This window comes from Ciconia boyciana, chromosome 15, assembly GCF_034638445.1.
Source record: "Ciconia boyciana chromosome 15, ASM3463844v1, whole genome shotgun sequence".
Lineage (NCBI taxonomy): Eukaryota > Metazoa > Chordata > Aves > Ciconiiformes > Ciconiidae > Ciconia > Ciconia boyciana.
Window position 1 is genome coordinate 3,895,604 of NC_132948.1, and position 15,437 is coordinate 3,911,040.

A 15,437-nucleotide genomic window follows, 5' to 3' on the forward strand; every position below is an offset into this window, starting at 1 on the left:
AAAAAGAAAAATTAAAAGACCTTTTGGGTTCTTGTTCCACAGAAGCAAATAGCAAACGCTAAAGGATTAAGAAAATCTGAATGGGTGTCTAAGGTTTGCTGTTATCAGTTTTAGTTTGTCAAATTCTAAAACTAAAAATTCAATATATTTTAAAGTATTTGGAACACAAAAGAATGAATATTTCCATTTTTCTATGATGTATTGAACACCCATTCTCACTGAAACGTCACATTTCATACAGTTAAACAGTTCCGCTATTTTAATGTTTTGCTGATTTGGGAAACTTCTAATATCAGCTCAAACTTTTGGGATGCTAAAATATCTTGTAATACTTTAAGTACCTATCTCTACAATGGAGTGAATGCTGGTATTTAGATTCCTCCTTTTTATGAAAGAATGCTTTTCTGTAAAATATTTATTTCAGTTTAGTTAATAAATATGCATAAAGAACTGTTTGGGTTTATATTACTTCACCGAAAACCAAAAAAAAAAAAAAACCCACAAAAGATTTGGGGTGGTTTTTTTTTTCCCTCCGATGAGGTGTTAAGATATAGGTGGAGGGGGAGAGTGGCTCAGAGAAACCTTGTACCCTGGGACCAAAATTTAAATAACATTTAGGTGACAAAAGACATAAATACAAAATATTTTCAGTGGTGTATATCTAAGCAGGATGGGTGTCTAAACTCCCTTCATCTAAGCGAGACGCTGAACAGCAACACAGGAAGAGTTACTTAAGCCTTTGGTTCTAAAACAGCAATGCTTTGAGCAAAGCCAGTCATTTTTAGGGCTTTGGAACCAAGAGATCTAACCCACTGGAAACAGCTACTGATTTATTTAATCAATATTAAATTTGGAACCTATCAGTTGCCCCATATGCCTAAGGTAGCTTTGTCATTTTTCATTTAATTCTAATTTGCATCCACATGTTCTGCCCCAAATCTTGAGAGGGGAAAAAAAAAGAGAATAGTGATGAAACATACATTTTTCATTTCACTTTATTAATGTTCCTTATTTTTATTGAGTTAGGATTCTTTTGACAGTGGTGATCTCTGCAGATCTCTGCTACTTTAATGGCTTTCCCAATTAACGAAAGCTGATGATCTCTAATGAAAATAAATACAAATGCAAATCAAGGTTTCTGCTTGATGGTTTAAATCCTGTTTGGAAGTCGGTGACTGAAAGGTGTCGAAGTGAACAGATGGATTGCACTGACTAACATGGTTTGGAGAGTGGTTGGCTCAGGACACGTGGATGTAGCTCCATGTCTGCTTGCGTCTTTAAATGAAAAGGTAGGTGGAGTTTTTGTGGTTTTTTGTTTTTCCAGGAAAGTAATGGATGTCTGGTAAACGATTCCTGTTGCAGCAAATAGTTGAAGGTAGCTACTGATCATGTCAAGTTCCTGTTAATACTGAGTAATTATTCATTATGGGGAAGAAATATCCTTTTGCCCCTGAACCTAATTTTAGTAACAGTGCATAATAGTCACATGAATATTTGCTTCCTAATCACATTCGAAAAAAATGTTCCAAACTTCGTACATCATGAGGCATCGGGTAATGGGGAAGACTCTGAATACTAATGATAATAAATCATGTAATATAGTTGCACAAAATTAGTATAAGCACAGGAGGCAAATACTGTGATGGAAAGGACTTCTGTGGTAGTAAAAATCTAATCCATTGAAATAGGGAATTACTAAACCCCTTGGTTTAAGACTGTCCTGAAGGCCATAAGACTTGGCAGAAGAGTTTCACACGTAACGCGGGACGCAGGGATGCGTGCTCTGTGATAGTATTTCAGCACTGGAGTATTGATTGGGTCTCATTTTGTACCAAGTATGAAGTTTTGCTGTTCAGGAAAGGGAAATAACGTGGCGAAGCTGGCAGGATAGTTACCAGCCCTGGCTCAGGCTATTGGTCTTGTTCTCCCCTAAGAGAATTCAAAACTATTGATCTGTTTTCTCTTCCGTTAAAATGACTATTTTGAGGAGAGCTTTGAAAGTCTGGGTGAAATCCAGAAATAAAGTGTCTGTCCCCGGTCTCTGCCTGAAGATGGAAAAACGTTGTCCCAAGGAAGGGGCAGTTGGCCGGCAATCCAGTGAGTGGCTCGGCCACAACGGGGCTTTGCTCGCTGAGGATTGCATCCATCTGAGGAGACAGGGGTGCTTGCTTGTCCTTCCCAGGCACTGTGCAGATGAGTATTTGGCAGATACTCTGGTGCTCTCTTCCCTGGACCGCTGCTGTGGTGTGTCTGGGCAAGGGAGCTGCGGCTTGTGGGAAGACTGCTGAACTGTTCTTGGAGAGCACGGCCGGGATTAGTGTACTGCGAGTTTCTGGAGCATTTAGCGATGTTTGGCACCTCTCTGTTCTGAGGCTGACTTTCTCAAAGAAGTCTAAGGGTTTAATTTGCTCTGAAGTGCTTTGAGAGCCACAGGGAACACAAAAGATGCAGCAGCACGTGTTCCGGACTGGCTTGTCGCAGTGTCTCCTGCACGTGGCTGCCCTCTGCTCCCCGAGTGCTAAAGACCTGGGGAACCTATCAATAACTGGCCTTGTAATGGATGTGAGCAACCTTAAATACTGCCTGTAGCCTTCACGAGGCACGCCGGTTCCTGTTTCCCATTTGATGTAACTAAAGGTATTAATCTGCAAAGCCTCTGAGCAGAGGGGTGTTTCCCTTTCCATCAGAGCCCCTGGCAGGTACTCCATCTCGACCGTGCCTCCGCTCTTTGTTGTATCTGTCGCATTCCTGGGCTGAATGACAGAGCAGCGAGGTGCTCTGGTGGGTGCATTTCCTACCTGTGTAATGGGGATCTAATTAATGGTCAACCGAGCAGAGGCACAAGCCCAGAAGAGGCTGCCGTCTTCTCGCTCTTTCAGCCAACCGACTGTGCCTTGTCACAACACCCCGTTTCAATGCTGTTGCATATTTACTTAAATTCTGAGGCATTGCTACATTTCTTCCCCCCCCCCCTCCCCCCCCCCGGATCTTTTTATCACCAAATACCTTGCTGAATGAGTGCGGTGTCTCAGATGAAGAAGAATGTGGTGTGCGGCCAGGCAGGTTCTGTGTACTCGGTTTATCACCGGGGATTGCAGGGCGTGATGCCTCTGACCAAGGAGGTCTCCTGGTCCTGTGAGCCCATCTGTCGCTTGTGTCTTGCTGCAGTATTCACTCCAGCGAGCCGAGTGTGCTTCTAAGGGGCTACCAACAGAATCACAAAAATGCAATTATTATTCATCTGAAAGTGCTCGTTCAGCTCTCACCCCGCTTCCCCCGCGTTCTTCAGTGAGCAGTTTGCCTCTCGAATGCCTACCGGTGCCCCTGCTCTAATGGGGTGCTGCGAAGGAGGGTGAGGGTAAGTTGTGCCTGCCTGCCTGCTCGCTGCATGCTCAACCCAGCCATCATCATCATCAGAGCATGGGGAAGGCCTCCCTCTTCTGCCAAGAACGGGGTTGTTACCTTCTGTGTTTTTTCGGGACGAGCTGCCCTCTCTAGCTCCTGACAAGGCTCGCTCGATTGGGCTCTTGAGGTGCCACTTAGCGCTCGAGCTAAATGCTTGAGTCTTTTGGGACGTCGTTACAAAGGAAACTGGAAACGCTGTGGCACGGTGTCAGTGCTGCTCCCGTGCTATTAACTGGTTTAATGAGCCGCTTAAATTGTTTTGGGGGAGACCTCAGTCTCCTGCATGACCTTGCTGTCCCTGTTTCCTGTCTCGTTAGGTGGCTCGGCTGACAGAGCAGTGGCGGTGCTGGAAGCAGAGCACCCGCTGTGAGCACCGGCGCCATGGGCTTTCCCTTCCCAAGGGGAAAGCAGAAGGCTGAGCTCGGCCGTGCGGTGCCTGCGCACGACGGTGCGCGTTTTGGAGGCAGAGGCTCCTCGGGGCCCCGTGACAGCGTGGAGGCGAGTGACCACAAAGTTGTTTGCGTTAGTGAGAAGGGTTTCCATTCGCAATCGATGGAGTCGATTAGTGCTGAGATCCTGCATTCTCCCACAGGTCTCTCCATCTGCACCTTGCTCAGGTGAACCTGCATGTTTAATCTCCTCACCCCATGTACTTTGCTCGCCATGCTGCTATCCACTCTCATTTCCAATTTCACACCGACATGCTCTTGACGTACTTATAAATGAACTTTCTTATGTCAATCCACTAAAAAGCAACCCAATACGTTCTAGAGAAATATTTTTCTCCTCTGTCTCCTGTTGCTGTGGCAATCTTGACTGCTGCTGAGCAGAAGGGGTGGGAGAAGCCAGTGTCAGTGCAAGAGCATCCTGCTTTCCCGCATGGTCAGTGCTGTGAAGGGCATCCAGTGCCTGCTGCTGCCTGTCTTGGCAGTGATTTTACCCCTATAGTGTTTTTGATATGCAAATCTCAAAGGTTTCTACAGAGAGAAGTAAATGGGAACGTACTTGACTGCTCAGCTGGGGAGGCTGAGGCATAGGAGTGCAATGCTCTGCCAAAGACTGAGAGCTATGTCTGTCATTCAGCTAGAAATGCCCTTCTCCTTCCTTAACTTAGCTTATACTCCAGATTTTAGGGCAACTTAATCTTCCTTAAGGTTTTGCTCTAGGGTTTCAGCTGTGTCAGAACTTAATCTACACCTCTCAGCATGTAATCTCTTCTTCAGAGTTACCCTCTTGTCTCTTCTCCATCCAGCGGGACAGGCTAAGGCTCAGTCCAGAGCAGGTGACCAGATGATTTCTGGATAATGAGTTATCGCTAATCAGCTACATTTGGTAGTTGACTGTGAGAAGCTGGTTGCAAATCCAAAGTAAAAATGTGTTAGCATAAACCCTTGGAAGAGAGCGTGTTTTCCTTTGCAGTAGGTGGAGAACATGGGGATGGTCTGTTAATCAGATCTGTCGGTGATCAGCTGACAGATGGCAACTCACTCGGGATAATTAATCATTTGCTCGTGCAGGATGTTGAGTACGGAACGATGGTGCCTGTGAAGACTCTAGCAGAAGGGTTTTGTGTGAGACAGCTCAGAGGAGACCTGAGCCCTCTGGAAAGGAGGATCTCTCCCTCCAAGGTGGAACTCATTAGCTAGAGACAGTGAAGTCCATCTTGCTGGGGATCACGGGCGTTCTGCCCACCACCATTGGCATCGCAGAGCTAAAGGCTTGCAAAAGGAAGGAAGAAAAGCTGGCTGATATCTGTGGGCTTCGATCTGCTGTGAAGGCTTTCTGCCCCCAGGTTGAGGAGAGGAGGAATGTATTAAAAAAAAAGAAAAAAAAAAAAAAAGCAAATGCTTGTAGGTCTGGTCTGTCGGGAGCGTTGCAGTAAGGAGCAAGTCCCTCAACCGAATTTCCTCCTTAGGAAAGAATGAGCCGCTGTGAGCGAGCAGCAGCAGAATGACGTGACTCCGATGGCCGGTGTCACCGAGCCGCTGAGCATCCTCCCCGGGTCTGTGCTGCCTGCAGGGCTGTCTGCTGTTTTGAGAGAAGGAGGCACGGCAAAGGCGCTGTTCGCAGACAGCGCTCGCTCTCCCAGCGCACCTCAAGCCCTGGGTGTGAGGGTGGAAGTAAAGCAACCTCTGTGTCTTTTTTGTAATGCTTTTCTCTATATCGTCTCAAAATCCTCCCTTCCAAAGGCGGCTGTCTCAGCAGGGAGGGTGAAGCACAAGTAGACGTGGTGCTGGCAGGATGAGGATGATCAGTGAGTGGAAACCCCTCCCTCCCTCTACAATTTGAGGACTCTGTGTACAATTTAAAGTGGGGGGAGAAGGCATCTGTACCAAGGATTTGTCAGGCTTGTTCCTGCCAGATAAGTTCGTTTTATCGAGTGGCTTGACATGTAATTCCATGCAGCGTATAGATGTTTGTCTAATGTTTACTTAGAAGGAGAGATTTTTCTAGCCATCCTAAAAATTAAACTTTGTGTAATGGTGCATTTGCTTGGGGAAAACGAATGTGAAGGTGCTGTCAAAATATCGGGCTTGGATATTTTGGCCTGGAACGAGGGTCCTGCGGAAGGCAAGTGGCATTAGTGTGTTTGAGGATGTTTCATTTTGAAGTAATGAAGTCCTCAGCCTTTTGGGGGCCCTGTTAATTGAACCGAAGAGGTACAAAGCCCAGAAGGGAGGTGCCGCTCACAGCTGGGAAGGCAGAGACACTTGCGGAGGGAGAGGGTCAGAACAGGTTATTTCTACTGTAAAATGACATCAGAAGGATGTGAAGAATTGTGCCGAAATTACATTCCTCCACCTGAATCATTTTAGGGAAGCCAGTTTCATATGGTAAGACTAGGTGCTTTGCTTCTAGGTCAGAAAGGGGCTTGGGTCTGAGTTTTAATTTGAAAGGTGTTTGAGGAAAGAAACACAACCATCCTCTGCTTTGTGAGTCATCACACAGGTTTACAGGACCACAGAAATTAATAACTAAAAAAAAAAAAGTGTCAGGAGACTTCTTGCAGCTTCCAGGTTTGTAAGGCTGCAAGTCAGCACACTGTCTGTCCTCCCTGAGAAAAACTCTTGCTGGGAAAATGCCTCCTTGCAGAACCCAAAACTGCGGTTCCTTTATACCATGCATATCTCTTCTCCCCCCCCCCTTGCCAGGGACAGGGTATTTGAATGGAGATATGTTTTCTGCATGAGACACTGGGCATGGAGTTCCTCTTGGTAACTTCATTTTGGTATTAAAACAATTTTCCAGATAATGTTCCTCTTCTGAAGGCTTCCAAGCTTTTACAACAGTGGAGTAATTATTCCGTTTATGAGGACATTGAGGCAGAGGACTGTGGTTGCTGCAGCCCACGCTCAGCACTGCTGGCAGAAGCTTCCTGCTTGCCCCAACTTTCCAATAAGCACAGAAAACTACATCTGTTAATCGCCCTTCCTTCGCAAAATCCACTTATTTCAAAAACACTAACGCCAAGTTGTGTAACAACGGGCTAGGAGGCTGAGTCGATGTTGCTCGCGTCGAGGTTTGGCCTTGTAAATACAGATTGCCTGCTGGAGACCTGTTGTTGGCGTCAGGGGTCAGTATAAACAGCGTTTAGAGTTTGCTTTTTCAGAGGGAGCTTTCTGTTGTAGGGATTTTTTTTTTTTTCTTGGACCCCTTCTCTTCTACCACAAGCTTGACAAGATCCTTTGTCATTCTCCAGGGAAGCTTTCCAACTCACCACTGTGGTTTTGAATTGGCTTTGAATAAAAGGTGGTGTGTGCTTCTGAAGTGCCCTGCCCAAGGGCTCTAGAGCACTCCGCATGCAATCCAAACAGCCAGCAGACAAAGCCATTAAATGTGAAGTGTCCGTGTACGATTACCTGGCAGAAAGCTGCAGGAGAGGGTTTGCAGCTGCGTCCCACAGGAACAGGCTTTGTCTGAAAAACCACTCTCAGCAGGTGATAACTCTGTTGGAAAAAGTCAAGGTAGGTCTTGTTGATTCATCAAGGTGGGTGGTTTAGTCCTTCATTTCAGTGTAGAGCAAAAGAGGTAGGAACAAGCAGAAATGAGATTAGGGAGGTGGGAGGAAGACATTTTAAATGGGCTTCTGTGTTTTCCCCCTCTGCTAAGGCATTGTCTCGCTGCATGGTGGATCTAGGCCACTTGAACTTCCAGCTTGCGTGACTGATGGCCTTGGCGTCTTATATCCTGAAAGCAGACATATCACCTTGAGAAGTCAGATCTAATTTCTTCAGTTACATTTGCAGAGTGAAACCCCATAAGTGTAACTCCAGTACTGCCTCTGAGCTCCTCCAGCCTCCATCTCCTGGCATCTCTTCAATTCTGAACATGTAGCTTCATTTTACCTCTTCGTACCTCACCAGCTGGAGCAGCTTCTTCCAGGGTGGGGAGTCCTGTGTGCACGCTTTATTGGGTGAGGAGAGTGCTTGGAGGTGATGTGCGGTTCCCTCCTGTGGCTTAGAAGGCTGTATCTATATTGTTAGGGTTTTTTTTTTCTTTCCCCATCTTATTGAGGTAGGAAGGGAAGATTATGGCACTTGATGATTTAATCAACATAATCTGTAGATAAAACATGCTTATGTTATACTACTGGGAGATACTAATTTATGCTGGCTTGCTTCTCCTAAGGTAAATTAAATCATTAGTTTTAAGACTGGATTAGGTGCACATGTCCCCCACCTCTTAAAAAGGCAGTTCAGTAGTTCTTAAAAGCTTCTTGGCTTGGCATTTCTTGGGAGTCAAGTCCTTTCAGCGCAGGTGTCATGAAAAGTGGAACCGAGATGTGATGCTTAAAGGTGCAGCCGCGAGCTGTTCAGGTAACTGAACGCCTCCGTGCTGGCACAGGACCTGCTGATGCCTTGTGCCTCCTCCTTTACCCAGCAGTTGTATTTTGCCAGCTCATTAATTCCGTGAGAAGGTTTTGCCCCAGGTCTGGGGAACCAGCAATTGCTCCTCTGATCAAACCTGTATCTTGAGCATCGGCTCTCCGTTGATGGAGAACTGAGCTGTTCGGTGTGTGCTGGAGGAGAGCTGGCCAGAGCTAGGTGGCCGGTGTCCATACCCCTCTCCCACTGGAGAGAGCATAGGGACATTCAGGATGATGCGTTGACTTGTGCTTGAAAATACGCCTGAGCAGAGCTGTAGCCCAGACGTCGGGTGATCTTGGAAGTGCCGCCAGCACCTCTGAACTGGCTGAAAATTCCCCAAAACGTATAGGTGAAGCTCTGTGAGCGCACAACAAGAATTAAAAGCAAAAGATCTTTACCGGGGTGGGTGGGAGATGTTCCAACTCTTTCATACAGGCAGGGAAACTGAGGCACGGCCTGCCTCTCGTCATGGAGGGCAGTAGCAGGGTGTAGGAGTAAAATTTGGACGCCTGGTGCCAGTGGCCCCTCCTGGAGCCAGCTGATTTAGAGCAGGCGTGCTGAGCCGAGCCAGCGTGGCGGTTCCCCTTAGGAAGGCCTGCGGCGGAGACGCTGGCTCCGGGCGTCGAGGTGCCCTGTCTGCTTGGATGGCCAGCAGCTCTGCTGAGGAGACCAGGCCCTGCTGCTGAGACAGATGGGAATGGCTCCTTACGACCCAGAGGGAGGAGAAATGACAGAGGCCCTCATAGCAATTTCAGGGCTATTAGGGATGCGATAATGAGGCGTTGCGTGCATCATTTTTCAGCGCTTCACTCCCCTGCCCCCAGTTCAGCCCAGGCATTAACGCTCTCCATCCCAGGAGGACGGTAAACACTGCGCTGGTGCTGTGACTCCATTTATCGTGCGGTGGGCGTCACCAGGGCTGGTGCATGCACAGGTGGAGGGCGAGGAGCGAAGGTGCCTTCCCAGAAGCTGGCTCAGTTCTCCATCAACGGAGAGCCGATGCTCAGGATACAGGTTTGATCAGAGGAGCAATTGCTGGTCCCCCAGACCTGGGGCAAAACCTTCTCACGGAATTAATGAGCTGGTAAAATAATACTATCGGGTAAAGGAGGAGGCACAAGGTGGAACTTGCTGCTGCGGGATGCTCTCCGGCCAGCTGTGGGCATCAGGTTACGTGCTTGTGGAGAATCTTGTGTAAGATGGTCTCGGTGCACCTGGGGAAGGGCCACTATCCGTATGCCCCTTCCTATACTTTCCTGGTGCTGTTCTCCTTGGTACAGTCGGTCCTTTGGTCTGATTCTGCACGGCCCATCGCTTGGATGGTGAAATCTTCCACCGCTTTGCCTCGCCTCTCTGGATCCCCGGGCCATCTGCTGCACCGCGGTTCCTGGCTGGTGGTGGCCGTGCCGGTGGCCGCTCCAGAGGAGCAGCTTTGCTGGCTCTCGCACACCCAGGCTCGCGCCAGCAGAAGCGGGCATGCAGGCAGGATTTTCCTAACGGGCAGAGCCGGCTTGCTCCCGGGGTGGGTAGATTTCTGATTGCTCCCATGAGTGGGTTAATATCTCCGTGGAGGTCAGAACAGGGATGAGTCCACGAGGTTATAAATCATGTGAAGGGGTGGAAAATCAGCGTGCGAAGGTGGTCCGAGGCAGCTCTTTTTCTTGTGTGTGTCTTCCCGTTATGCTGCTGGATGGTGGTGCCTGTGCAAAAAGCAAGTCCTCCTTGCTTCCTGAGTTAATTTTCCCTATTTGAATATATAGAGGCATTTTTCTGCTTCAATATTGAGAGGCAAGTGTCTCTTTCTCTGTGTAGAACATTTGCAGCTGATTTATTGCATGATGCTCTAGCACTGGGATTAAATGTTAATGCAGGTGTGCTGATGCAGTCTGCTTCGAACTGAGCAGCGCCGGGAGGTCCGTAGGCATTTGGGGAATAAAATCAACTGTGCCATATGGCCCTTTGCTACCCCGTAGATGTGCCTGTAGGCGCACTCAGACTCTTCTCCAGCCCCACCTCGCCACAGGCACCTCGAGGCATCCTCGGGGCTGAGCTCCTGACCTTCAGCTTGCTGTGATGGGGGACCCCTCTGTTCCCGTGTGACCCTGCGTGTCTCCAGCTTCTCGGGGGCTTCGTTTCCCCGGGGTGATGCCCAGGCGGAGGGACGCCTCGCACAAGGCAGAGATCTCCTCCCCGCTGCCGTGCCGCGGGTTGGACGGGCAGGTGGCTGTGTTATCAGAAGAGGAGATTAAAAGATCCCCAACTGGTATTTGTCACTTCTGACTGCAGACATCAAGGACCTGTCACTGGCAGAGCAGAAGGGGAAAAATATTATTTTTGGTTTGATCAGGCTGTTTTCCTTCTCCAAGTACCGCAGGCTGCAGCGGGGCTGACTAGACACGAAGTGCTGCCAAGTGCTCGCTCTGATTTACCTTTGCCTTTGTGCAGGCTTTTCACAAGGAGGAGAAGTGCTTGTTTAATTATAAAGGAAGCGTTTGTAGTCTCTCACACGCCGGCAGAGACCTGGGGGCAAAGCTGATGTGCAAAATGTATTTTGACTTGGTTTAGTGTCTCTTTTGGGCTGCTGCTGTCTCTCCTGCATCTCCCTGCCGGTCACCTGAGGCTCGTCCCACAGCTGTGGAGGACCAGGCAGGTCCGCGTTTGGGAGCAGGGACCTCGGTGTCACGGCGGGGTACCACGAGATCGCCAAACTCCGGTCCTCAGTCTGCAGCCTGGAGGAGAGAGCCAAAGCAGGCGGGTTTAAAAGCTACAGGAGGAGCGGAGGGGATCCCTCCCTGCCGGGAGGGCAGGCGTGCTGCAAGCGGTGCTCGGAGATCCCACGGATGCTGAACCGTTCCCCTTCTCTCCATCCATGCCGCTTCCTAACAGGGAGAGAGATATCAAATGAAACACAGCAGGATTATTTATTGAGGTGTTTGCTTGAAGTTGAATGGACAGGAGTCACATTTCAAAACTGTAGAAGAAAGAGCTTTTTAGCTCTCTTCCTTTCTCCAAAATAGCAACCGCATCACTGCGCACCATGGGGCTGTCAGGGCGAATCTGTTTCACTGACAACAAGATTGTTCTGTCTAGACGGGGAAGCACTGCTGAACTGAGTGAGTCTGCAGAATAATTTAAAGCCAAAATACTTTACAGACATTAAATTTAAAATACAAACTGGCTTGACACAGATGATGCTTGATGGACAGTTTGTGTGGGTGGGACGGCGGCTGGCTGTGAGACAGAGCTTGATGGCGGGATTGACAGATGTTACTTGGGGTGACCTGGTGGCTGCTGACCTGTCACCTTTCCCAAACAAGTTCTTCCACCAGAGTGGGTCCATCGAGGTGCCGGGGCGGCCCTGTGGAGCTCAGTGCAGGGCTGCTCTGCCGTATCTTGGATCTGTCTTGAATTTCCTTATTCCTGGGCAGCCTGCCCAGCCCTCCCCAGCCCCTCGGTGCCTTGTCCCCGCTGTGCTGCCGACTCTGTGGCCACCCCACCGCCTGCCCGCTGCTGAGGGATGCAGGAGCAGAAGGGCTTGTGTGGAGGGGATATGAGCCTTGCGTTCACCATCTGCCTGGAGGGGCTGGCAGCCAGGGCTGTCTGAGGCAGAGAGATGTGGTGGTGAGATTGCAGTCCAGCTGGCATAAGGAATTTACTTTCTTCTGGCAGAAAAAGAAAGATGAAATATTAAAAGCATGGCTTAAAGGCTGCAATATATATATATATATATATATATTTTTTTTTTTTTTCCCCTTTCTGAGGAGGGCTTCTGCTCAGCAGTGCTTTGGTGTTGCTCAGAGAGACAGCAGCCAGGCAGAGCGGGAGGGATGGCAGCCATCCGGAGTGGGGCGGAAGTAAGGGAGGAAGAAGAGGCACGTCCCAGGTGGGCTGATCTCGGGGCTCAGGGTGAACGCTGACACTTCGACTCTACCATAGCCTTTAGGACTTGTGCTTCAGTCTCGTTTGGCTCCTGTTCAATGGCAGGAAATAAAAACTCTTTTCTTGTCTCAGTCTCTATAGGTGAGGGCAGTGCCCCTCTGAAGTAGGAGGACACCTTCGCGTTGACCGCTGTCCTTGGATGAGGGACAAGACAGGAGGAGCAGAGGGCTCAGCCAAGGCATCTGTTGGCTCCCTCCAGAGAAGTCCTGCTGGCTCCCAATTTGCCAGTTCTGGCATCCTGGTGAGTCCAAGTGTCCCCAAGAGCCCCTGATGACTTTCTGAAGTGGAGATGGTATGAAGTTTCTCTTGGGGCCGAGCTATTCCATTTGCTTCTGCTGATGAACTTAGGGGCAGGCTGCAGCGGAGAGCCTTGCTGTCAGGCAACAAGGCATGCTGACACAGAGATGTGCTCTGTCCCAAACTTAGCAGAATTTGGGACCTACTTTTTCCCCCAGTGGTCACCAGACTGTGGGTGCCTCCGTGCAGCAATTCAGCCCTCAGGTGGGCAGCAGGAGCTAGCGTCCCAAACGGGTGCGCTCGCAGGGGAGTGGGAGAGGAGAGACGGCAGGGAGGGAGGACCCTTGTGCATCTGCCAAGGGAGGAGCTGGAAGGAACCGCATTCAGGGTGTTTAAAGCTTTTCCTTCTCTTTCTTCCTTTGACATCTCTTTTCTGCTCTTGCTCTGTGTTAGCGGGTCTGGGCCAGGTTCCGAGGAAATGTGGGAAAGAGGAAGATGCAAGTTCAGCGTAGCGGGGAGTGGACCTGGGGCACTCTGAACTTTCCACCTCTGCAAACGCTGGCTGTGAGTGCTACTTATTCGCTGATCAAGAACGTACCCAAATGAAGCACCCTGGGGAGCAGTCACTTGCTCGGGGTCACAAAAAGGGTGAGCAGTGAAACGGAGTTCGACCTCGACTCTGACTCCAGCCGCTGCCTTGCCTCTTGATCCTCGGCTCCTGTGTCACCTCTGGCAGGACAGGGTGGGGGCAGGCAGCCCCCTGATGTCCCCCCGATGTCCCCCCATCCCGCAGCCTTGCCTTCTGCGTTCCCCTGCCTGCCTCCCCGCTGCTGCTGCCGCCTCATGAAAGACCCTGTGATTAATTACACCGCTCCGCAGCCTCTGAAAATTTATTTAGGGTTTTATGTTTGCTGCTGCTGCTTACACAATGGCAAATCTGCCATGGCTGCGGCCCGAGCAGGTGGCAGCTAATAGGTCAATAAAGTGAATCGCACCATTAGAGCTGTCGAGCTGGGCTGCCGGGAGCCAGGCAGGTAGAGGGAAAGCTGTGGAGAAGTCAAGACGGATGTGCTTTAGCAGAAATGCATCTGGCTATGCTGGTTTGCAGGAAATTCCTCACTTCCCTGATAGCATCCACTGCTTTAATAGATCCATTTTTCTACTATAGTTCGTCTAGCTTAAGCTTTCTTCTCCCTGCATCCCATGCTCTCCTAAAAATTAGTCTAACAGGACTTTTTCATCTCCAAGAGCTTTGGAAGTTATTTTCCTTAAAGATTTTCATTGCTTTTTCCTTGGGGCGTACAGAAAAGGGGGGCTGGGGGATTGTCAGCTGAAGGAAGTGGAGAGCTTCAAACCTCAAGAAAGCCTCCCAGGAAATGCTGCCAAAGGCACGCAGAAATCAGCCCAACCTGAAACCGCTAGCAACCACCCAAGCAGGTTTAGAAATCACCTCTGCCTCTGAGCATCTTGCTTCTCAGTGCTGCTGTCGAAGGATTGGGGATGGCAAGCCTTGAGCAGCTAGAACACACTTGTACCTGCTTTTCGGAAGAGGAGAGTGAGGCAGGCGTGACCCCCGTCCTGCGCAGGGTCTCTGTTCCCACCGGGCAGGGACCAGGCTTGTTTGTACCCACTGCGAATTCACACGCAGTGGGGATCTGTCCCGGCCAGCCGGTGCGGGGCTGCCTGCTTTGTGCCACTTCCCGCTAGGACGGGAAGCAGGAGCTGTGTTTCTGCGTGGCCGTGCCAGCAGAAAGAGCTGAACTCTGTTTGCTTCACGCGGTGTCGTGGGCTGGGGCCGTGCACTGTCCTCACGGGTAAAATGGGGCTGGAGTCGACGACTCGCTCTGATCCTGCTCGGGGACGCTGTTGGGCTGTGTCAGCGGGATGCTGAGCCTACGCAGGCAACGGTATCACCTTGTGATGCTAAAGCCGCTACATCCACCGCGTGATGTACCAGCCACGTGCGAGGGCGTCTGCGCTGCCTTCGCGTGCTCTATATACGGTGCCTCCAGCAGACTGCACCCTCGCTGGAAAGGCAGTTCGGATATCCTGGCTCCTCCTGTGCCCTACCTTTTAGTGCCATCCTGTTAGTTTTCTATGTTTCTGCAGAGGTGGTTTATATAAATTGAAGCAGGTTGTATTTATTCTATAAAACTTTGTAGGTACCTTGCACTGGATGTCACCTCCCAGCGCACAGTGAGCAATTCAGCGTAAGGAATCATCACCAACGCCGTTACCCTTATTGCAAGTCCTGCCTGATAAATCTGCTCCCTCCGGGATAGCTGAGCCCGGTAAGCAAGCTGACCCCCTACACCGGTACGCTGGGTGTGCTGTTTAGGAGAGCGCAGAGCTCAGGAGCTGCTTGCAGGGTTCTCAACAACTGGTGCTTGAAACAACCCCAAGGGCTGCTTCAAAAACATGGCATTAACAGAGCTCTCATGCAACTAGCTTTGGGAGTCCCTGGGCTTTTTCAGCACTTTGGGGACTGGGGTTCAAGTTCTTCTCCTTGGAGGGGTAGAAATTTGCTATAATTTTGTGAGCCAAGGGCCCTGTTGTCCTTTCCCTGACCCGAGGCTGGGCCATTAAGTTGCACATCAAGTATTGCAAAACTCAGCATTGAAACAGTGACTTTTGATGGACTACAGCTTTACTGAGCGCGAGGTTACTTTACTGAGCTGTGTCCCGTGCGAGCAAGATCGTCCGGTATTCGGGGCCCTTTAGGATAGAGCGGGGATGCACGTTTCCAGCCCGCGGTGCCCCGCCATCCTGTCACCCGCAGGGCAGTGGCCTGTGGCCTCTGAGCAGGACTAAGCTGGGCTGGGAGCTTTGGTTCAGAGATCGCTGTCGGTGGTAGCACCTTCCTCGGAGCTCAGACGGCTGCGGGAGCCGGGAGCTCTCGCCTCACCCAGGCCGGCTGCCTGGCTGCACGCTGCCTCTGGCAAACGGCCTTTCTCCTTCCTCCTGCCGAATTGCTAGTACCGCTTTTCC

At 50.1% G+C, this 15,437-nt stretch overlaps 1 protein-coding gene and 1 long non-coding RNA gene across 2 annotated transcripts in view; both read left to right on the forward strand.

Annotated features, from left to right (window-relative positions):
• Nucleotides 1–12,303, forward strand: part of SUDS3 (SDS3 homolog, SIN3A corepressor complex component) — a 37,886-nt gene extending 25,583 nt beyond the window's left edge. The window contains exon 13 of the mRNA XM_072879850.1: nt 12,285–12,303. The gene's annotated coding sequence lies outside the window, so the exon portion shown is untranslated. The remainder of the gene's footprint in view (nt 1–12,284) is intronic.
• A 703-nt stretch (nt 12,304–13,006) lies between these two features.
• Nucleotides 13,007–15,437, forward strand: part of LOC140659783 (uncharacterized) — a 28,333-nt gene continuing 25,902 nt past the window's right edge. The window contains exons 1-2 of the long non-coding RNA XR_012045218.1: nt 13,007–13,097; nt 14,612–14,740. This is a non-coding gene — a long non-coding RNA (uncharacterized lncRNA). The remainder of the gene's footprint in view (nt 13,098–14,611; nt 14,741–15,437) is intronic.